This window comes from Diadema antillarum, unplaced genomic scaffold, assembly GCF_040938485.1.
Source record: "Diadema antillarum isolate AM-2024a unplaced genomic scaffold, OU_Dant_1.0 scf00000207, whole genome shotgun sequence".
Classification (NCBI taxonomy): domain Eukaryota; kingdom Metazoa; phylum Echinodermata; class Echinoidea; order Diadematoida; family Diadematidae; genus Diadema; species Diadema antillarum.
The window spans coordinates 1,960,913-1,985,000 of NW_027271096.1; the positions used below are offsets into that span (position 1 = coordinate 1,960,913).

Genomic DNA, 24,088 nt, shown 5'->3' on the forward strand with positions numbered 1-24,088 from the left:
CGTCATCATGTAAATCATCGCGCTTCGCGTTGTTGTCGGAGAATACGCACATGACCCTTAAAGGCAGACATATCAAAGACATCTAATGCTGTAAACTATTATAGACACGAGTGTGTGAGTGTGTGTATATACATACTTATCACATTGTTTGTTTTGGCTTTTTTTTTGCGTGCCAGATAATATTTTGCTTTGACTTTCCTCTCCGTATACTGATTAGTTGCGATAATCTGTCAGATTTATGCGTTACTAGTAATCGAATAACTCCTCGTGATGAACTCTAACTCGTACACTCACTTGGAATTACGTTCTGCAACAAAATGTGAGCACAAAATAATGCACAACACGACACACACACACACACACGCACACATAAGCCTCAATGCTTGGATAAATCATACACAATGTAATGTTTTTATCGTTTTGTCGTAGAGATTCAAAAAACGCTCTTAAACGCATCACCATTTATATTTCGAGATCTGCAACAACGCATCTTTGCAATTGACGGAGGGGGGAGGGGGTGAAATACAACTACATTTGTATAAGATACAAAGGGGCATTTATGTGTGTGTGTGTTTTTTTTTAAGAAAGCAAACAAGAAGGGACTGCAAAATCATCTCTGCTGTGGTGATGAAAATAATCAGAATAATCTGGTGAGAATGGTTGTGGTAATCTTACATGAACAGAAAATTATGTCAAGAAAGTGAAAACAGACCTGATAATCACTTACAAGAAGGATAATCATGGTAGATAAAAAACAACAACAATAATGCTAGAGATGATCATAAAGACACTGGCAAGTCAATACGAATGGGTCGCAAAGGAACTAACACGAGGGGTTGGAGAGAGAAATTGAAAAAAAAAATAGTTTCGTACTGCTTGTTTCATCACGGAAGATGACTATCAGTAATCACTCCAGCTTGTATGTGATCAGGAGAAAGGATGTTTACCGGATCCACGTCCGCTTTGCACATCGCGATTTATCTGTTGCATTTATAATGTGTGCATAAGTAACAGCAGTATATATGCGTATATGTGCATGTATGTACGTATGTATGTATGCATATATATATATATATATATATATATATAGATATAGACATATACGTACATACACATACACGTATATATATACATAGTGTGTGTGTGTGTGTGTGTGTGTGTGTGTGTGTTTGTTTGTGTGTGTGTGTGAGTGTGTATAACGGACGTGTGTGTCCTCCTCCTATTTTGTAGTGCTACGTAGGGCATGGGACAGTAATTCTTTAACGTAATCCAAGCATGGTACTCAAGAGGAAGTGATGATCAGGAAACAAGACATTCATGAATGTACAAATGCACAATAATATAACAAAGAGTAAAGATGTCTTCTTTTTTTTTCCGAGGTCCTTTTGATTCCTCACAGGGCGAACTTTTAGACTTTTAGTTGCGATGACTGTAACGTCACGTGCACAATCATAGTAAATTGACAGTTTCAGCTCCGTGAGAGCCATACATCTTTTCCGGGGTTTTCTTCTCATCGGGACCATAATGTATTTGCCTCTCCTGAGTAATTACAAAATCATAACAATGGAGATTTATCACCGTTTCTGTTGTCTAAACCAATCATCCCCACTCCCCCTGGAGAACGAAGTGTTCGGTTCTTCTAAAAGAAGAAGAAGAAGAAGAAGAAGAAGAAGAAGAAGAAGAAGAAGAAGAAGAAGAAAAACGTCCGCGACATCGACCGACCGTTTTATACACAGGTCGGCGTCGCAACCAATATAAAGGGCGGACTTAGGTGCGTGAGCGCAATGACAATTTATAGTCGAGCGCGCGAGCGGCGAGAATTCGTAATAAGCGTCCGTCTCCAGAAGGTCAACCGCGTGCAGGCGAAAGGGAAAGGCAGAGTAAGAAGAAAAAAACCTCGGCGATATTAATGATAGCTCAAGGTAATCATTAGTAACGGCAACGTGCAAAGCACGTTTCAGCTGCTGTCACAAAGACAATTCAAAGTGTGGAAGAATTAGACAATAGAGAACTTGAGGAACTTGTGCTTATTTAATAGATGACAATATAGAGGAGTGTAGGTAGAGGAAAAAAGACGAACGATCATAGGGAGAGATAGACATTCATAAAGTGGGAGAAAGCGAGTGAGAAAGACAGATACTACGGGAAAACACGGGTAACACAGATAGAGAGAATGATAGATAGATGGCTGGATAGAGAGAAGGAGAGGGAGAGGAAGGAAAGACAGATGAGGGGTTGAACAAGAAGAGAAGTGCAGCTCTTCAAATGAAGAAGGAAATGAAGGGCGTAATGCTGTCAAACGTTAAGTGTCCATTACGGGATGTGGTGGACGATCCCTCGAGTACCTTGAGTGTACCGATAGATCGCCAATTCTGCTATCGATCTCGCGGTATTTAAGCGCGAGGCCCCTCCGGGGAGTATAAATGTCTCCTGGCAATATCTGGTAATGGGGCGAGTTGTTAAAGGGAGTGGTATACGGCGGTCTCCCTCTCGCTCCTAGAAATCCCCGTGTAATTTCATCTGAAAATGGACTGTTGAGTGTAAAAAGTACATGTGGAAAATTTCATCTCAATTTCTCCTGGGTTATTGGGGATGGGGATGGGAATGGGGTTGGGAGTTGGGTGGGGAGCTAGCAATAAGAAATTGGATGATTTTCTTAATCTATTTCTTATTGCTTGTTTGTTGTTTAACCTTCTTGTTACCTGTTATAGGCAACTTGATTTTACGTATTGTTAATTGGGTTTTGTGCGAATCAAGAATTCAACTGACCAATGTGTGATGCACACAGAAGTCATTGACAGATAGCATGACGTAATAAAAGTAATGACCCTCAATCATGTTCCTACTGATATGCAAATCAAAAAGTGTATCAACTGTTAAATCACCTGGTGCTACCACTATGTCATTATGATAATAATGATAATGATAATAATAATAACAATGATAATGATCATCATTATCATCATTATAATAGTAATAGTAATGATGATGATGATGATGATGATAATGATAATGATAATGAAAAAGAAACAACAATATTACTGATAGTAATAAGAACAGTGATAATGATAAACATCATAAAGGTTTAGTATCAGGATCGTTTTTGTTTTTGTTCCTATTACTATATCTATTATGAAAATGATTTATAATGCCTAGTATTCACGATGCCTATTTAGTCTCCAGTTATGGTAACTTGGCTATCAATTAACTTTAAGTATACCTATTAAGCATCTATTTTTTTTTAAAGGAAAGCCCTGTACAAGCGTGTTTGGTTGCGTTTCACTCAGGATACGAAGTGATGATGATGAAACAGCATTTATAAATGGCGCCATTTATTTGTAGAAACATTCAAAGGCGCCCGGTTCCCACAATGTGTCACACGCTAAGTGCACGAGAATCAAAAGTATTTTAACTACCTGCAAATTTTAAACACAAACTCTTGATTATCTTGTCAAAAGCAAGACATATCATGAATCTATTAGTATAACTATGTTAGTTCTCACCTCCCTTTGGCGGTCATTTTCAGGCCCCAAAATTGAATTAAATGACCTTCTCATTCCTTGACTGCTGCACTGCAATATTCACTTTGCAGTTTTATTTCAATCACACACATTGTCAAAACATTGCCCTCAACAGTCAACGAAACCAGGTCATGGCACTCATCCGTATACTATAAGTTTGCCGAAACTGGTAAAGGTTTGTACTCGCAACGATGCGTGTTAACAAGATAAAAAGAAACCCTAATTCACTACTTCAACAGTTGATTAATCTCATTTTCGCATACACCATCAACTAATTTGCTCCAGAATAGAAATAACTGGAGTGTTAAATTTGGTACGATTATTCCTTCATTAGGCATCTCCCACAACAATCCCCAAACAAAATTAACCGTTAATTGCCTCCTTTGATATAGGGATCTAACAAGCGGCCGCCAATTGGAACACGTTGTTCAATAAACAGTATGCTGCAGGTGTCGCAATTATGAACTAATTCTGCGCCGCGGCATACACTGATAAGTGACATTGCTCAAGTTAGATTCACGTGATAAGAATTCAATCAACGGACCTTGTAATTTTATCCCACGGACAAAGAGATCGAAGTATTTAGGCGACGAACCACACGTAACATCCAATTGCATCCTACGCACGTGAGAGATAAAGGGGAAAGTTACAAAATACAACAACAAAACAAAAACCAAACATAATCGCAGCATCACTCAGAGCTTTCATCGAGGCTTCTACGCCATGGGTAGGTCATGAAATGATGTCAAGAGATGGTATCAGTCAGAACAGTGATCAAAGGAGTCCCATGTATGGTCATTTCACGTCACGATCCGACTGTATAGTGACCATCGCCATGGTTACAAAACTTACCCTTATCTCGTTCCGAAGGAGAGGAAAGGGTGACAGCCATGGTCCATTCCCAAAGGAGTTTGTTTTTTTAGCTTCTCAGCATAATCTTATCCTTGTAACACATCGCATTGAATACACACACAAGAAAAACACTTCTACGTTGCATTCTGAAGATGATAACCGTGAAACCATTTCTCCCATCTTCGCGACACGCCGTTTCGCTTCCCACACAATGTTGATACAAGTCTGCCGATCGTCCTCCTATACAGGGGTGCACGGGAAACACATTAGATAACGCCTCCGCAGATTACCGGTACATGGTCGAACGTGCAAAGGAAGCTCGAAAATATGTGTGTGTCATGCCATTTCGCCAAGTACTGTGACGCAAGCTTGTCTAATGCGTTCCAACTCATACCTCGCCTCTCCGAGCCAGATGATCTCCACCAAGCAGAAGTGCTAATATTTGTGAGATCAAAGTGGGATTTGTTATTTTTGCCCTGCAGACATTCTAAGATTAATTCGTCGGGCATTCAAACTCCGCAGTGCTCTGACAGTCGGCAACCTTTGCAATAGCATGACGCGAGTAGAAGTGAATGCTAGGCGTGATCTTCAGTCGCTTTGGCGGCTCCTCATCCCGCATCCCAGCCACGCAACTTGTTAAGCTACAAAACGTGTCGTATTCATAACAATGATACAAGTCCTTTACTAATCTGCGCAAAGGCATGAGACATATTGATTATGATAATCTCCGACATTTGTCTTTAATTTCTCAAACTGCTATTACTGTTGTCTTACTAACTACTACCTTAGCTGGCCTTGGTTAGAATAGTCATTTATTTCCTTTTCTATAATACTATTAGTCACATTCGTCGCTTGTCACATATTCTTCCTGCAATACTGTACTCTGTCAACCCCGCCCTCCCCTGAAAGCTATCATTTCATTTTAATGTCTTCGCTGAAGCTCACCCTTCCAATGCACAATAAACAGAAACAGGCGAAGAGGAACATGAATTCACATTGAGCATATGCAACAACTACTCCTACTTGTATTTATTATTTCCTCTTCTTATTTTCATGTGTGTGCTGTGTGTGTGTGTGGCTGTCAATGGCTGGAAACCAGCCACTACGTAATTTACGTTCTCAAGTAGGCCCTACTTAAGTTGGACAGCTCTTTTCATAAAGCAACTTGTGAAACTACCAATAAATGAGCGGAAATTGGAGACAACCATCGATAATGGAGGCTCATTTTGTCGAAGAGTCTATTCATCTAGTGTAACACAAATGCAAGGGCAAACCGCGGGCAGAGAGAAAGGAGAACGCAAGTCCTATAGGTAAGATGACGATGTAACCGTTAAAAGTCTATATAGGCAGACACTTCTTTCGTTCTATCGTTCCGCATTGTTTTTGAGAGGTCGAGATGACGTCATAATCCCAATACCTGAGCGGGTATCGGGTCACGAGGTGAAAAGTCGTTGAAGATAGGATGGAGGAATATGTCAGCACAATCATCAGCGACAGAGAGCGAGGGATTTTGAAAAGAAAAATACGGGTGACGTAAATTAAGCCCGTTAATACATTTTGGACGAACAAACAAACAAACGGTGAAGTGTATGTTGAAAGGTCAGAATGTGACATTGTGGTTACGCAATGGCATCACAATGAGGTAATCATGGTAACAGTTAAGTCGACACAGTTACTTCCTTCCCAACTAAGGGGTGGACAGACAGTGTCCGAGAAATTTGTATTTCGGGTGGAACAATCATAGGAGGATATTGAGAAACAGTAATGGTAATATGGACATTTTTCAATAGAAATCAGACATACAGTTATCTATTTTAGACAATAAATCACCCCTCAACCCTGTACACCTACACTGACCTATGATATGATTATCTGACAGAATGCATTTTTAGTGTAAGTGTATAAGTGTCATGTCCCCCAAGACATTAACATTCAAATAATGTAGACTTATACTAGAGATAGACTTGGCTAAATGAATGGAACATTACTTTAGACGCAAAATGTCTTGAAAGAACTCTTCTGTTTTCCATTACCGTGAAGACCAACGTATATTTTAGTTCTGTGATTTGGCTCAGCTCAGTTTCAATCCCATTTCATCGACTTATATGAAACGACGCCATTGTTTTTTCTCTTTTGTTTGTTTGTTTGTTTGAAAACATGATTAGAAAAGATGTGCCGAAAATCGTCTTTTTTCTCTACAGTAGGCTAGTAGCGCAATTCTTGATTGGTTTCTTTCGACCTCCCCTCTCTCTCTCTCTTATTTCCTATCTGGCGTGCGTGTCTCAAGATAAATCTTCCTTGACAAGGAATGAACTAAATTACAGAAGGTTGCTTCTATTTCTTTTTTGTTTTTGTTTTTACGTGCATATAACACTCTTTTGATGGCGTCGAAGATTCGGTTCGACCTCTTCTTCTTGCTTTTTTTTTTTCGACCCGCGTAAGAGGAGGAATTTCCGCAAAGCTTGTCATGAATACTATTCCCGCTCCACGTAGCCTTCCCTTTTCCCGTTCCCCCTCTGGTGTAGCTCCCGCAGACCACCCCGGCCGACATCCGTTGCAGCTCAGTATGGACATGACTTTGCACCAATCGGGAGTGACATAAAGGAAATACCAAAAGCAAAGGCAAGGACAAAGAAAGCGAACCCGATCGTGGTCCCAAAATGTCTCTACCCTTTTACCGGCAAAGTTCAACCGACCTCTGTGCTTAGGGAGCATATCCCAATTTTCCCCTCCTGTGCAGTCTATTTTAGCTCTCCAGGAAAAAAAAAACAACAACAAACAATAACCCCTAAAACCATCAACAACAACAAAAACTTGGATCTCATAACTAGGTTGTCTTCGACAGTAGACGTAACAGCGCCACGAGGCACCAAGAAGAAGTGCAAAGTAAGGGGAACATATTCCTTACTTTTATGTTTGGAAGAAACTAGAAAAGGCTGCTTGATTTTTCAACTCTCGTCCCGGATAACCACTGTCCTTCCTTTATAAGGGATTGAGACAATAAAGTCAACCTAGAAAGGGAAAACACAATGTGGTTTATTTTTGGTATTTTCGTAATCTGTACCTTTAGAGGCAAACCGGTGACGGAGCACAAGGCTACTCCTGTTACTTTCGGGGTTTTTTTTGTCGAAATCACATCAAATTGGAGAAGTACAACGTGAAGCAATTCAGGCAAATTCCCCACACGTTGGCGGTAAAAGACATGACAATTTGCATCAAGATTTCATTCTGGACCGATCGTACGCACAACTTGTATTTACTATCACAAACAAGAGAGAGAGAGAGAGAGAGAGAGAGAGAGAGAAGGAGGCGAGGGAGGGAGATTGAGAAAACGTATGGGAACTAAAATGGGAGTCTTTCTACAATGTACCAACGTGTGTGTGTGTGTGTGTGTGTGTGTGTGTGTGTGTGTGCGTACGCGCGTGCGTGCGTGACTTTGTCTTTATGCCTGTGAGAGTGAATGCGAGGGAAGAGAGAGAGAGAGGGAGAGATCAGTATTCAGTACACCACAGATATCGAGGTTATTTATCTGTGGCTGACTTAGCTGAAATCAGCCGCCATCCTTTCATTCAATGATTTTTCGCTGGTTGCGCGCGCTGTGCGTGTGTACGTCAGGACTATGCACTATACTGTAAGACTGGTTCGTGGTTTCCCTTTCCCCTTTCATTGAAGAGTGTGATATCATTTGGATATTCCGTATTCAGCAGTTGTTTGATAGGCCTTTAAAGTTGTGAAAAAGAAAAACCTTCAACCGTTACGGAAAAAAACAATCTCAAACGAGGCAGTCACTTTCGTTACTATATGCAATCAAACCATTCACAACTTAACAAACAATACACGTGGTTGGTCATTGCATATCTCATGGAGATATGAACACACACACACACACACACACACACACACACACACGCACACACACACACTCACTCACACACACACACAAACACACACACACGCACACACACACACGCACACACACACTCACTCACACACACATACACACATTAAGGCGTCAAGTTGTTTAATATTCTGCGTCGTCTGAAAGAAGTGCGTCAACCTGGTTGCGCAACAGAAAGTGTAGGCGGGAAACTCGTCAATGAACAAATCCGTGGAAACCTTGTTTGGCAAAATCTCCAATTATTGAACTCGCTAGCTCGTTAATAATGCCGTCATGTAATTCACCCTTGCTCGTGGTTTGACGTATACCCTGTTACTCATCATTTTCTCCTTTCGTCAATTATTCTGCTGGAAAAACAAGAACTATCTACATGTACCTGCATTACTTCGCATGCCGGGGACTCAAAACGAGAGCCAAATTTGAACTTTGGCCGTTCTTATGTTCAGGTATTCAAGTATGTGCTTCCGCGAAAGTAGCAGTCGAAATGGATGTGACATAAAGACTGTCATCTAAATAACGATTTGATTCTCCAAGTCTTCACTTTAAAAAAGAAAAACACGACAAATCTCGAAGCCGTCAGTTTACCGTTCATTATAATCACTCAAAAGTAGACGTTCGGAAAGGAATATCAACGCATATCCTGTCTCTGTCGAAACCGGCGAAATGATTCGTGTCTTAAGTGCCATGGAGGCAGTTTCAGCTTTTCAAGAAATGAGAAAGAAAAAAAGAGCCAAATAACGAAAAAAAAAATCCAAAAACCTGCGATCTCAAGATTAGTTGCGCGCATTAACGAAAATGGAAATGTCAATCCGTTGTTTGAATCTGCATTATCTGCACACGTACACGGCGTGCCATTAGACGGCCTACTTTTCAACAGTTTGTGCTCTTGGAAGACACAAACAAAAAACAACTGACTTGCGGAAAAGATTTTTTTCTTTTATCTGGATGTATTCCTATGTGGTCCAAGGACGAAGAAATTTTCGGCATGACAAGGTCTCGCAAACAATAGGACATGAGAGAGAAAAAGGTGAAGGAAACGTGGAGATTTTTTCATCTGGCACATTCGACAAAGAACTGCGTGTAATATTAAAGCGACGCAAGGGAAATAGGGCAGCAGCCAAAGATACATACTGGATGACGATACGAATGGTAAGTAGAGCAAGTCCAAGATGGAAGATGCTACTGAATAAGCGGACAGGCTAACATAATACGTGAAATACAACTCAAGTATGTTCAGGTTGACTTGTACAGAATTCAGTCAAACAGTCACCACGGCAGGGGTTCCACTGAAGTCGTACAAAAGATAAACGGTTATAGAATTCAAATTGACATACGTTTTCTTGAAGCGCTTTTACTCGTTGCAACCATACTTAGGATAATAACTGATGGTGATAGTAACTATCATTGTCCTTGATATCCTGTTGATCGGTATGAGTATTTGTTATGGATGTTATTTTTTTCTGTACATATGAAATAAAGATATTGAAAAATGTAGTCACTAAGACTTTTCGGAATGGAATGGATTGCAACTGTTAAATATTCAACCAACACAGGAAATTCCTATCATCTTTACATGTACGGATAAGAGAATTGTGCGGAGTTTTTCATCGCTTGATCTTTATTTTGCCTATGAATCTGTGTAAGAAATCACGATCTAACCAAAGTAAATCTTGATTCCATTATAACTTCATACATTATATTTTATGTTAAAACCTAATTTCAGTGAAACTGGCACCGCTCTATTTGTTCGAATTCGACTGTATTCCATAAAGCGTACTTCAAAATGGATCGACTGTTCCCTTTAAGAGAAGATATAAGAGTAGGCCTACACGAAGAATAGGGCCACCATTAACTCCCGCCGTCCTTGACGGAAGGTGCTTGACGGATGCAGACAAGTCATTTAGCCTGCACGCGCGATGACCTTGTCAACCTTTGCATTTATTGATCGCACGCATCTGATGATATTCATCGTCTGGAACGCTGCTATAGTTATACAAGTTTAAGGGAAGAGACGAAACATCCAAATCACACATCATGCAAACAACAACAACAACAACAACAACAACAACAACAACAACAACAACAACAGAAACAACCACGTCAACAAAATGTAATTATCAATTCACTGTATGTATCTATTGAAATAACCATAATTTTCTGTGTCGGCATTTTCTCTTTTATTTACTTAAAGATGGGCTTAGAATTCTTCCATTTGTTGTACCCCAATCGTTCTTAAAATTTCTCTTTGTAATATCTTATCATTTCCTCCTCTGAAAAAAATATCAGAATTTCAACTAATACGTGCGATCTACGATTTTCTTGGCTTGGTGTTTGTTCTTATTAATCTGAATGTGCATGTGCCTGCGTGTCAATGCATACGACTATCGTGTGCATGGTAAGACAAAGTAGACAATATTTCCTTCTCAATACAGCTATCTTTTCATCAGTATAAATCGCTTCATTTATTCTTGATATGGATCATTAGACTTTAAGTAAAAAAGTAAATCGTAAATTGCGTCTGAGAGGAGCGACATAGATTATGACGAAAAAAAACCCACACAACTTTGTTACGAAACAACAATATCTGACTGATTATACATACATTTTCTCGAGATTATTCGCAGACGTACAGCGGCCGACAATAAAGTTCCATCTATGTGAGGATGCTCTCAGCGTTGAGATATAAGACACTTTCCAAAGCAAAATGATGATGATAATAATGATAATAATAATAATAATAATAATAATAATAATAACAACAATAATAAATAATACATAATACGTAATACATAATACAGTAACCTCGACAACGACGATGAAAGTCAGAAGAGCGCAATGTTTCTATAGGGTCTGTTTTATCGTTTAGCGGACCAAGATTGTCAGTGATTGTTGTAATCACCTTTCAAAGAGCAAAATATGTCCGCGATACTTAACAGACAACGCGAGAATCGCGTGTCCAATCTCTCTTCAATCACTGGTCCTTTCAACGGCAAGGAAACCCGTTGCATCAAAAAATGCATCCTGCCTTCAGCTTCGACCGAAAATAGTCAATTCGGTTCCCTCGCCGCCGAGTATTGGCGGCCTTTTGATAAGCAATCGAAAACAAATCTAATTTTCCTCTCGGCCGCGCATTCTATTTCGTCGTGCTCTACATCGCACGGCCAAGAATCAATTAATATCAACAGTGGAGGACACCACGCTCTCTTGAGGAGTACGGTGTCTGCATCACGGATATCTTGTGTTAATTGCTCACAAGATAGTTGTTGTACCCCCCCCCCACACACACACATTTCAAATACACATAAATGTATGAATAAGCACACCCGTCAAATACAAGCAAATAAACAAACAAACAAACCAAAAGCATTCCGCCTTAAATCGAAATGAAATTCATTTTATTCAATTTCTCAAGTCTTACTAATGTCATGATAGGCAGATGGACTACTGGATGACCAATTACGCTACATACGCAGCTGCATCACCTGCATGCAGACCATAATTATTCTATCATCTTTCGTGGATCATTTTCCTGGCACAGCCGGAGGTAACAATTTTCAGGCAATTAGCAGTTGCGTATGAGGTTATTTGATTCTGTGTGGCTGTATGACAACGTCATTTTCGAGCGATTCCACAGCAACCGTTATAAACTAATTTTCCAGACAACGGGTGGAAGTCTGAACACGCTATCGCCATGCTCTGAGCATTGAAACATTTTTATTCAAAGATTGACATGCGCATATATACGCGATCCGCTTCCGTTCACTTTGCAACGCACAGGTAGTGGTACTATTTCGCGTGTGTGACGAGTTATATGCGTAAATACGGACATGGGTAAGTCGGGGTTGAAGGCAAAGTTTGCCTGGAGAACTGTCGTTCGAACTCCTCAAAGGTCACAGGTGCTGGGCAGCTGTGGGTGGAGGGATCAGGATTGCGATTTAAATCCTCGCAGTATGCACATTGGATCCTTTGAGCCTTTTTGAAATCAAGTAAGCAGAAATGTCGGCGACATACCATACCATGCATCTGTGAGATCAGGGAGGTACCTCCCTGATGAGAAGATAGTAGGCAATTTACAGTTGAGCCATATAGTCCCGAAAAACCCTAACAACAAAAACCGACACCAACAAACAATTCGCTAAGAAAAATTGACCAAGGAATAGGTTTTGTTTACATTATGTAGGCCTATATACAGGATTATAACCCGTAGAGAAACATCAAACAATTCGAATTAAATGAATGTGCCTTGTACTAGCGTTCGGCATTTTTTTTCTATTATTGTACAAGGTGATCTCCGTTTTTTCTCCCTTTGGCAAGACTTTATTGGTTTGCCTAAAATTTCACAACGATGCTCAGACCTTTGAAGATGACATGCAAAAACGTTGTCGGGGGAAGAATGGATAAAATGGAAGAATTTGACTTTATCTTTGCATGCATCGTGATGTGTTAAAATGGAGGGAACTCTGCAAATATTTGATTGCTGCTGTCCAGAAGGTATGCAGTCAATAATACGACTGCATGAAAGGCTCACACACAGAAGCTAAATATGTGGGCTTACCTTAAAAGATATCTCCCTCTGTCACAGAAACTAGGGTACCATCACCTTAATCAAGGAAACGATGGTGCGAAGAGCTGGTTACATCTTGATTTCTGGAGGTAAGGTGAACACAAATAAGAGAAAAGAGATGTTACCAACCCGGATGGTTATCAAACATCAATCTATATAGAGCTTTCACTATTTGACATACATCTGCAAAAACGTGGGGTTTGGGGTGACTATAAGCCACAAATAGTGCATAACTGACACACCACGCAGCGCCAGGCCAGCGAACTTTGACCATCACCTGCAGCCCGTGACAACCCATATCAGCGGCACATCAAGAGCAGGCTTGAACGAAGTCCTGTTCAAGGATGCTAACATGAGACTATGTGGATGTGACTTCAACCCGCCAACGTAACAATCTGAAGCTGTGCACCCGACACCAGCCCATCCATCGAGTCCAAAGACGCCATCCCGGTCCCACTCATCACACCTTATAACTAATGTAGTTCCCACGGTGATCTATGAAGCGGCGAATGCTCTAAACTCCTGAATTGTATGAAAAGACTTCGGTTCGATCACGGAGCTACTGTAGATCTATGGTTCGATTCGGGCCCGAAGAATGCATATCCAGACAACGCGTTAACGACTGGATGTCCATCTTGCCGACCCAAGTGTAAAACAGGTATCTTTCAATTCTGTAGGTAATCAAAGCCTGCTGGAAGAGGGAAACAGACAGTAGGCTACTCTGGGTATATTGGAATGCAAAAGTAAAAGTGACATCACATTCTGATACCTGTAAATACGCAAAGCATGATAATATCACCATTATTAATAATGTTATGCATGCATGTTTCTTGTACATAATGGACAGAGTGAGACATGAAATTAAGACCCAGAACTTGTGGAAGAATGTTGCATAACTGTGTTCTTTGAGCATAGAGGCATCCCAGCACCGGAGAACCATTTCTACTGTCATCTCAAGAGCCTTTCACCGACGAACCTGTCGTCTTCTAATGTTTCAGTCTTGCCTTCATGCAAGTGGAAACCCAGGCGAATCGAACTAACACGCGCTACGATGTGCGATAGTTTTTCTTTAAGAAATCAAGTGAGCAATTCTCACAAATCTCTTCATTTTGCTGCTGGCTGTGCAGAACTCTTCTTTGACACTCTGGAGCCGACGCACAAACGCAGCTGTCTGGAAGGCTGAAGATTTGGCGCGAAATAAACTAAAGCGTAACAGTATATCCCACACACAAGCGAGAATGAAATGACGTGGATTCCTTTGTCGCGCTTTTCTCCAGCACAGACGGATTCCAATTGATAGTCGTTTTGGGTTTCGGTCAGCGGCGGCACCTTCTTATTCCATTCTTTCTCCTTCCTCTTCTTGTCTCTTCTCTTCTTTAACTACTGCTTCTCGTTCTTTCCTTCACTATCGAAACTGTTCATTTCGGAGTGCAGCCCAAATTGAATACGAAAGATAAAGATATGCACTCCCGTGGAAAGTGGATTCCTTTGATTTGATTTAACCACCTCTCGCGTCAACACATCTGGGAGACGCTAATGCCCGATGCAGAGGATACGGCTTTTAGAAGTACCGCGTAATACAACAAGCGGCGTCGAGCATCGACAAAATACATCCTGAACTCGAGTTATTAATTGTGCGAGTTTTCTCTTTTTTTCCGGTTAAAAAAGTTCATTTGAACTCTGACAGTATCGTTCTACAACCTGTGAAATGAAGTCCCAATGTATGAAGTGTTGCGTATTTGAGACGTCCGGAACCCCTGTACCATATATTCAGTACTTATGTGTTATTGAGATGTGACAATACCTCTTTAGGACAACTTGACCCGTAACCAACGCATCGGGTAGGCAAACACTTTGGAAGCGAGGGAGTGATGTACCTTGTCACGTGTTACGTATTGAAATATGCAGTACCGGCCATCATGTCGAGGACGGCGAACGCTTGTCCATACATAATATAAGCACACCTGTAAACTTGATCGTTAAAATGCTTGTAGTTCTTCCTCGGGTCCATTTTATAAGCGTCAAGGGATCTGGGCCGTAAGACTGATGTGACGACTACGCGCCTTTAAAAAACTCATGGTGGCGGGCATCAAGTAAATATGACTCTCATTACGTAGGTGTAATACTTAATATACAGCTTGGGATTCAGCATGTAAAATATCACTTCAGGTTTTGTTTACTTCATACTGTGTATAGCAGCTGTTATGGACATCAACAACAGTTTTCATCACGTGTGCTGAACTTATTTGTATTAATTGGAAGGTGGAGTGAAGGCAAGTTGTTTCAAGCGTTTCAGTTCGTGAACCATTAATCCGAAAATCAAATACGGTTTGTTCATTTCAAAGGTTCGTTATATCGAAAGTAAAAAAGGGGGTTCGTTATTCCGAAGGTTCGTTAGTACGCACTTTCTTTTAATTTTCGGATTCACTGTTATAGGCCTGCCCTTTTTCATTTTCGGATTAACAAACATCCAGGTTCAAGGAAATTTGCGTTTCGGAATAACGAACCTCCTGAATAACGAACCTTATTTCTTTCTGGGATTAACGAACCTTCGGAATAACTTACATCACCCTTTTAAAGCTCGTACAACGTACAACATAAAATGAACAGTATGGGTGTTACGCTTTCAAGGGCTCTTTATAAGTGGCAGCATTCAATTTTATGGTAATTTCCGATTTCAAACTGAGCAAATATGTAGATCATTTTTATTACATAAAAGACAGCCTAACTTTGGTTACACGTCTGAAATACTAAATACAAGAGCATTATACAAAGTATGAAAATATCTAAAGGTCTTTAGAAGGATGACATTTGACTTAAGTGGTTCAAAGTGTTCATATGAAATACAGGTACATAATGCTGAAAATGTTAATACTTCTACAATTGTCAAAAGAAAGAAGGAAGACGAAAATGATTGTTGATGGTGAAGTGATGAGATTACACAGAGGAAGTTCAAAGGTCATACATAATCTTCTAACAGCTTTGACTTTACACTTTTGCTAGGCGTGTCTAAATGTGTTTATCGAAAGGGAAGTTTCAGTCAGCATTTGTCACTTCAGTCAATTATATTCTGTGTGGCTTTTTTTTGCCGTTTTCATACGGGGAATTACTTGGCCAACGAAAAACGCAAATACCTTAAAGTTTCTTTGCCCTCTTTCTCTTAATCTCCAACCTGATTGGCCAATTCAATATCAAATATTTTCGTCTTTTCCGATGAGATGCTAGTGCATCAAATCTCTTGATCCTTTATGGAAATACCAAATGAATATCATTTTAAAGTTATCCATGTTCTTAGTTTGACGCGAAGAGGATAATCATGATTTCCTTCTCAAGTAATTTCTGTGACAATCAAAGGGAGACGAGCATGAGAACCTGAGATTCACCTGACATTCACTTCGCGCTTGATGGAAAGAACACCCAGTCGCTAAACTTCAGGTACACAGCCTATCCTCAACTAAAGCATGGGGTGTCATGTTCTTGGACGACTGAAATAAGAGTCTAAAGCGGGTCAACGAAGTAAACGATACAGAATAGTCGAAGCGGGTGTTGGGAAAGCGATCCCACAGCATTTCTTTTTTTCACCTTAACTGGAGGCGCGTGGCACGTACACAGGAGTCTAATATCGCCGGAAATGCGAGACGATCGCGTTACCCAGCAATCGCAGTCGACTGACCAGGACCATCTTTAACACTTTTAATATCAGCCTTCAGGATCAGGGCCTGCTTCATGGAGAATTGCAAGTACTGCAAGAATTGCAGCTCCTTAGAAGAAGCCTGCAAACGACCGATTAATCGTTGTTGTTGTGCCTTTATTGCAATTCTGGCGACAAAAATGGCACACAATTTTCCATGAAGTGGGCCAATAGACGATTACTGGTGGAAACAGGTGATATAAGCTCATTATCGGCATGATCGTGTCTTTTTGACTCTTTTTGACACTCAAGTACATTGTGCAAGGCAAGAAAGCTGTAATGTGTCGTTCACGTTGATTAATGCCACAGCTTTAGCATTCCCGCCCGAGTTACTTGGAAAGTGTACTATATCTTTAATGAGACTGTGTGATGATGTGTAAAGGAAAACAAAACAAACTTAAGTGGAGTGGACAGCGTGACCAAAATTTTGAACGTCAATACATTGACTTGTAAAGGTTTTGTTGAAGAAATCAAATGTGACGAGGACCAGAGTGGACAATTCATTTTTCGCTCCTGTCTAACCGGCCCCCTCACTCAGGGTCGGACGAACCGCAAGCGTTTTCCCTAAATCTCCAGTAAAGGGGAACTTTTTGCGAGGGAGAAATCCAGCGGAGAATAAAAAAAGAAGAAAAAGAAAACAAGGGGGGGTGTTTCAGTTTTCAGCCGGAGATTTTCTCGAAACTCGTAGAAAAGAATATCAACGTTTTGAAAACTTGTGCCTCATTCAGAATTGTTTTATTTTTGAAAACAGGAACAGTCTCCCCAAGACCCCCTTTGATTCGAGGGAATATTATATGTGTCTTGAGCTCACCTGGGATAGGGGATGCATTGAACAGTGTTCCGGATAAAGGGGGTATCCGAGACAGAAAAAGCCTGCGAATAGCCCGCCAAATGGGGTTTAGACATTTTGGCAGTCCTGAAAGAGGGGGATGTTTTCAAAGGAAGAGAACCTGCATATACTACACGTATCCCACATAATAGGATGGGGGGGGGGGGGGTGATGGGGGCTATTCACTTGGTCTTAGCACGTGAAAGGTTCGGACGAACCGCAAGCGTTTTCCCTAAATCTCCAGTAAAGGGGAACTTTTTGCGAGGGAGAAATCCAGCGGAGAATAAAAAAAGAAGAAAAAGAAAACAAGGGGGGGTGTTTCAGTTTTCAGCCGGAAATTTTCTCGAAACTCGTAGAAAAGAATATCAACGTTTTGAAAACTTGTGCCTCATTCAGAATTGTTTTATTTTTGAAAACAGGAACAGTCTCCCCAAGACCCCCTTTGATTCGAGGGAATATTATATGTGTCTTGAGCTCACCTGGGATAGGGGATGCATTGAACAGTGTTCCGGATAAAGGGGGTATCCGAGACAGAAAAAGCCTGCGAATAGCCCGCCAAATGGGGTTTAGACATTTTGGCAGTCCTGAAAGAGGGGGATGTTTTCAAAGGAAGAGAACCTGCATATACTACACGTATCCCACATAATAGGATGGGGGGGGGGGGGGGTGATGGGGGCTATTCACTTGGTCTTAGCACGTGAAATTACTAAATTACTAGACAACTATTTCTGCATATGATTCTAAACCATACAATATTAGGACGTCAGCAGGTACTCTATTACGCCATGACTCTAAATTGCCATATTCTTTTACTATACGCGCTTCAATCAATGCGAGAGGAAAGCATCATCTTAAAATACTTCATATCACGACAGCGAAGTGCACAAAAATACAAACACACACATTAACACAATTTTACATACACACACTTTGAACATGTCAGCAACGATCGTGTAAATTACCAGAAGCGTTCGAAGTGCGTAAACCTCTGCCATGACCATATAAATTCATCAATGCCATTTATAGAACTCGGCAAGCAGGATCCTTCACAAAATCCTGGACACAGATCATGACCCGGGTTGAGACCAAAAACTGCTCACCTGTTCCTGCTGCCCTATTGCACCTGTCCGAAAAGTTTATCAATATCGGTCCAAAACGTTTTGAGTGATATTGCTACCAAACCAACATAGTCACACTGAAAAAAAGAAGAAAATATCACCTCCTCATAGGCAGAGGGGATACTTACGCTGGTGATGATCGTTACTGTCACCACCGTCACTATGTTGCGTAGATTCTGGCCTATTTTTGCTCAAATCAAGAGCTTATTTGCAAAAGGGGCTAAATCCATTTTTGATGAAAATTGAGTTACTAGCATTACTGCACAAAATTTCATTTGAGTTAGTTACAGTGAAAATTTCAACTCCAGACAGCCATTTGAAAACAAATTATGGCAAAATTAGATTTTGATTTTCCATACATTTGTGTACAAATTCTCACGAACAAACCAGTTTTTCTCTAAAGTACTAAAAGTGGATCTAGCCCCTTTTGCAAATGAGCTCTTCAAATATTCAAATTACTTGTTGAAATATACAAGAAACCAATGTCTTGCAACTGATTGACAAATTGTCCTACATCGACATGAATGAGCACCGGATATTCAGAGTTTTCATAGCACAGCCACTGTTTAAAAAAGAAATCATGGGTATACATAGCCTACTCGGTTTGAACTCGAACCAACGATTTCCTGACTACTAGACAGGCGGCGTATCCTCTATACTACCGAGCTTTCGCACGACAGCCAAGGCTGGTTTGTATCCCTCATAGCAGCAGGTACTGCGTATTAATTCAAATAAATGTATTCTTCTGTCGATTTGTTTTTGAACGAGCTGAATTTGAATAAACTCATTTCTGTTCAAGATTTTACCACGGCGTGTCTAGCCTGGAGATTGTTGACTGTAAATACTCGCCTTGTGAACTGAACGTTGTCACGGTCAAGGCCACAGCATTTCCCATTATATATTAATCGGCGTTCGGAAAGTAGAAGGTAGCTTGGGAGCAGCGCAGGATGGCGTAAATCGCCCGGGAAAGCCCAACAATGTGACAGCACCGCCCACGGTACGCTCTAACTGGTCTAGGGTAATTTGTTTGTGTTATTCTGGTTATTGTGTACTCGAATCCACACGCTGGTGCATTTCATTTCATTTGACATACATAATTCACTGCACATCGAGACGTTGGAAAGAGTCATTGCAGAGGTAAGCATTTTCCAAAAGGTCAATCAGATACACCACAAACAGCTATGCAGTCGCTGCAATCCGCTTGTCTGCACACATTTTATGACGTCCAATATGGACAAGGAACTGCAGCGAAACAATAAAGAAAAAACAAAACATGATATATTTGATCGGATGAATGTGTTGCCTTCTCTGGTCGCCCTGTTCCATTATGTCTATTTTTGACGAGAACAATTTCTGATTGCTATGGAATTGATTGACTTTCTGCGTACAAGTTCTGGTCGGGCAAAAAAAAAATTCACTACTGAGCTCTATAGTTACCATGACAACCGAAGCTTTGATAAATGAGGCGACTTTTAGGGAGAGGCGTTTGACGTTCGGAGGTTCATGACTCGAGATACAATCGTACCAGGTTCCTTGTCTGGTCGTTTTTAGTTCACGAGAGTTATTTAGATATTACAATCAATGGTAATTTTACTTTCTTGTCCTTCCGCTGCTTCTTTCTTTGAACCTCTTTTTCTCTATTTGTGTGTCGTTTGTCTGGATATCAACTCGGTCATTACCACTGTAAGACTGCTTCATTTGTGTGTATGTACATGTGTATGTATGTGCGTGTCTGTGCGTGTGTGGGGTAGTCGTGTATCAGGCTATAGAATGAGCGTGGTTCTATAGGAAAGGACAGGCGAGCTGCGAAAATACTTAAAATTTCATGTCATACTGTCACACAAGAGTTACATGGAGAGGAAATAGCTGATATCTGAGTATCAGAAACAAAAATTAAATATTGAGGAATAAAGCAAATAATAAAAGGAAGTGAAATCATCATGAGGAGAAAAATATCCAGGAAAAAAGTTTGGAAATAGTAGCATTTCAAACCTTAGAGCGCAGGCTTCATCAGGCATTTTTAACCTGTCGATTCACGTCCTATGTTACAGTTACCCACATTACTCCTGTTCTCAAGACAACCACGGTTTACTCAGGGACTGTCGTCACCCGTTTTATTCACACGACGAAGACGCATGCTAGCTCTCGTGAGTAAATATAAAACTTTAAGTATATACATATATATATATATATATATATATATATATATATATGTATACATATATGGATATAAACTCCCGTCTCTTGTGGTATATCAAGGGATTCCTTTACACTTCCAGTGAAAGCTACAGACTACACAACGTCACGAGCCCGGTCGGTACGAACGGTTCACTGTAACATTACTCAAAGAGAAACTTCCGTCAAATGTAATTCTGTCGAACCTGAAGAAGATCTACTCTAGGAAATTTGGTATTGGTCTTTCACTCATCCAACCAGGATGTATGATGTGGCCATGCAAAATATATTTTAGTACCCGGATGTTACGATAGTTGCACTTTTGAGACCATAAGTTGCCAGTTCGACTCGCTCACTTGCCTCTTTACTGTATAACGGTTTCATTTTTTGATAATGAGAACACTTGGAGGTTGTGAGTCGAAATGTTTGATGGCACATTGGGTGGATGTGACAGGGCTGACTTTGTTTTAACTCTTTAGAGAGGGTAACTAGACTATAGAGTACCAGTAGTCTGCTCGTCCTTCTGTTTGTCTGGTTTCCACATCTCATACAATGTAAGTTTCTCTATGTGCACTTTTTGGCTCTTCATTTGTCTCCCCCTCTCTCTTTTCCACATGATGCACTCGTCATAGCCAAAGTCCTTTACTCCCCTCCCATATGTCACGGCACTTTTGACACAAACATCGCTGATGTGCCCGCTAGCCCGGCCAAATTTCACGAATGGCATACAAGGAAAAGCAAAAGAAGGAGAAAACACCTCTGGCGTGCGTGGCTCCACTGGAGCAGAAATGTCGTACCGGGCCCGACCGGCCGAGTGACGCCTAACCGCCCGCAAATGAACACTCTCCTGGAAGGGCATGAGGGGAGGCAGCGTGGGCAAGACATTTGATGCAGCTGCTTTCACAGCCTTCCATCCTGTTACTTCTTCTTTGTTTTCTGTTTTTCTTCACTCAGTGAACAGATTTTAATTTTAAGGCTGTTGTGCGCTTGGCTTCATTCCCAGATCAATCCGTCAACAGAATGTGACAAGGAACATCAACACACATCCTTGCTTTCTCCTCTTTCTCCTTTTGTCTGTATTCTCCCTCGACTTTATCGCACTCGAGCGCTAACTTTGTAAATGTCACTCTTGTGTTTTTGGTGGAGATCTATTAGCGGAGACAATCTTTTTAGCTAACACGTTTGGGGCCCCACGACTCTCATTTGCAGCCCAAATCTGCCCACACTCTTCAAAATTTCAGCAGTTATCGGGGCCACGAGGGGAAACTGTTCCTGACATCTGGGAAACTACTGCTGCACCCTTGGAAAGGCCAAATACCCGTCACCGTTCTTACCTTCCTCAACAGAACCGTTTGTCCTTGTGCGTGCATGTTTGTACGTGTATGTGCTGCCTCTCTGTGTGTGTGTGTACACTATGTATGGCGCCGCAACGGTTGAAGGACTCAGTGCTATCGTCAGCGGTAATCGATTGCATAATCGATTGATCGTTCTGTCAGACAAGCGACTATACGTCCATCCAGGCGAACACTAGTCAAGCGTGGGAAAAAGACGTAGGATTCAGCCAGAAAAGGCTGTTCGTTAACATTGGCTAACGTGTGATTATGGATGAAGCAATAATCCAGGTGCTCTTTTATGATCTTTCCCATTAGCCATGTCCATCATTGCCCATAGGCCCTTGATGAACGTCCCAGCAATCAGCATCAACAACAAAAACATCTAACAGCAGTTGATATCAATTTATTGCTTCATTTTCTCACTATAAATTGGTTCATGGGGTGACACGAAACTTACGCATATTTCGATATAAAAGCATTTTATATATATTGCACCAAAATAGTTTCCTCAGGAAAGAATGAAGCCTCGAACGCCGACATTGATAACGAGCCAGAGCATTCCGTGATGTAATATAATATCTAACCTCATACTTTATTAGGCCTATCATTTTTTTAAAGCAAAAATTATTCAAATTCTAATAATCAAACAATATGTTTTTGGCCTATCATTTAGAACCTGCGTTCTTTTTCCTCGAGAAAGTCAATTTTTCGCTTAGGCACTCAGAAATCAAGCACGGTTACCATGTAAATTATTACAATTCGTTATTTCATAACTGTGAAGAGCAATTCGACACCCGTACACTTAACATGAGATTAAACAAGAACAATAAACCAAACGAACAGAATGAAAGCGTTTCATCAAAATCGCATATTAACATTGAGAAATTTATTGGATTTTAAAGACGTCATGATACCACATACTTCTACCATTCTTTTGTACAAAGAAATTCAATTCAATCCATACATTCATTCAGCAATGACATATGAAAAGTAAAATATCATTAAAAACGTCTTTTCGGTCAAGCATTTAACATCTGCGACCTCTTTCCTACAAGAAGTTATGTTTCTAGGTTTCTACAGCACTATGATGATAGAATGCATTTTGTATTCTTATCATTCACATATTAAAAAGGGAAAATTCGTTTAAGAATTGTAAGTTTAACTATGAACTTGTGAGCAATGATGTCGACTTGTAGAAACATGGGATACTTTTCATTTCATATATAATATATATATATATATATATATATATATATATATATAATATATTTCTTTTTTATTCAGGGACAAAAAAAGGGGGGTGTACTATTGACCTTAACATCTTCCTCCCCACCCTGAAAAAAACAGTCCACGGCCCCTGTTATTTGAGGTATGATTTTGATGAAACCTTTATCAATATGTTCATCTTACTTTACCACATTCATTGAAACTAACATAGACACCATACGGACCTGTACTCTCAATTTAAAGAGTGGCATCTGATTTTCTTCACTTGAGAGAAAAAAGAAATCACAGGGATGCTACAAATCTCAGAAGCTGGAACTACATACAAATCCTAATGTTCGAGGCGTTTCCATCAACACACAGCCGCACTGTGCTTAAACACGTCCATCGCAGATTTACTAGAGCGGCAAAAATGCGGAGGGAGGGAAGCCTGGATTTTAGAACAACATCCCCAATAAGCTCGGAAGCGTGGCGGCTAACTGGATTTCGCACTCGGATGGTCGTAACGACAATAGGGAGATATATATGTACATTTTCCCTCCCTAATTGCGTCTCCATGGGGCGTTGGTGTCAAACGTTGTCCCCATTGGCCTAGATATCTTCAAATTGGGAATCAGCGAGTGCAACATAATTCGACAGATAACATGAATAGACGAAAAATGTATGTTGTCGATTTGAAGTTACTGAGCACCCTGCAAAAACGGTGATGGAGGCCTCCACACAGACGTACGCACACACACACAGACACACACACAAACACACATGAATTGTACAGCAGATTATCACATACACACTATGTGATCTATGTACTATGTACTATACACTTCAAATGCGGAAATAGTCCAAGTGCAATTTTCAAGGTTAATCAGCTCATTTAAATGC

General features: G+C 40.6%; 1 protein-coding gene across 1 annotated transcript in view; it reads right to left on the reverse strand.

The window, feature by feature from the left end:
• LOC139724126 (uncharacterized) overlaps positions 1-12,903 on the reverse strand; it is a 77,126-nt gene extending 64,223 nt beyond the window's left edge. The window contains exon 1 of the mRNA XM_071635328.1: positions 12,827-12,903. The gene's annotated coding sequence lies outside the window, so the exon portion shown is untranslated. The remainder of the gene's footprint in view (positions 1-12,826) is intronic.
• Between the last annotated feature and the right edge of the window lie 11,185 nt (positions 12,904-24,088).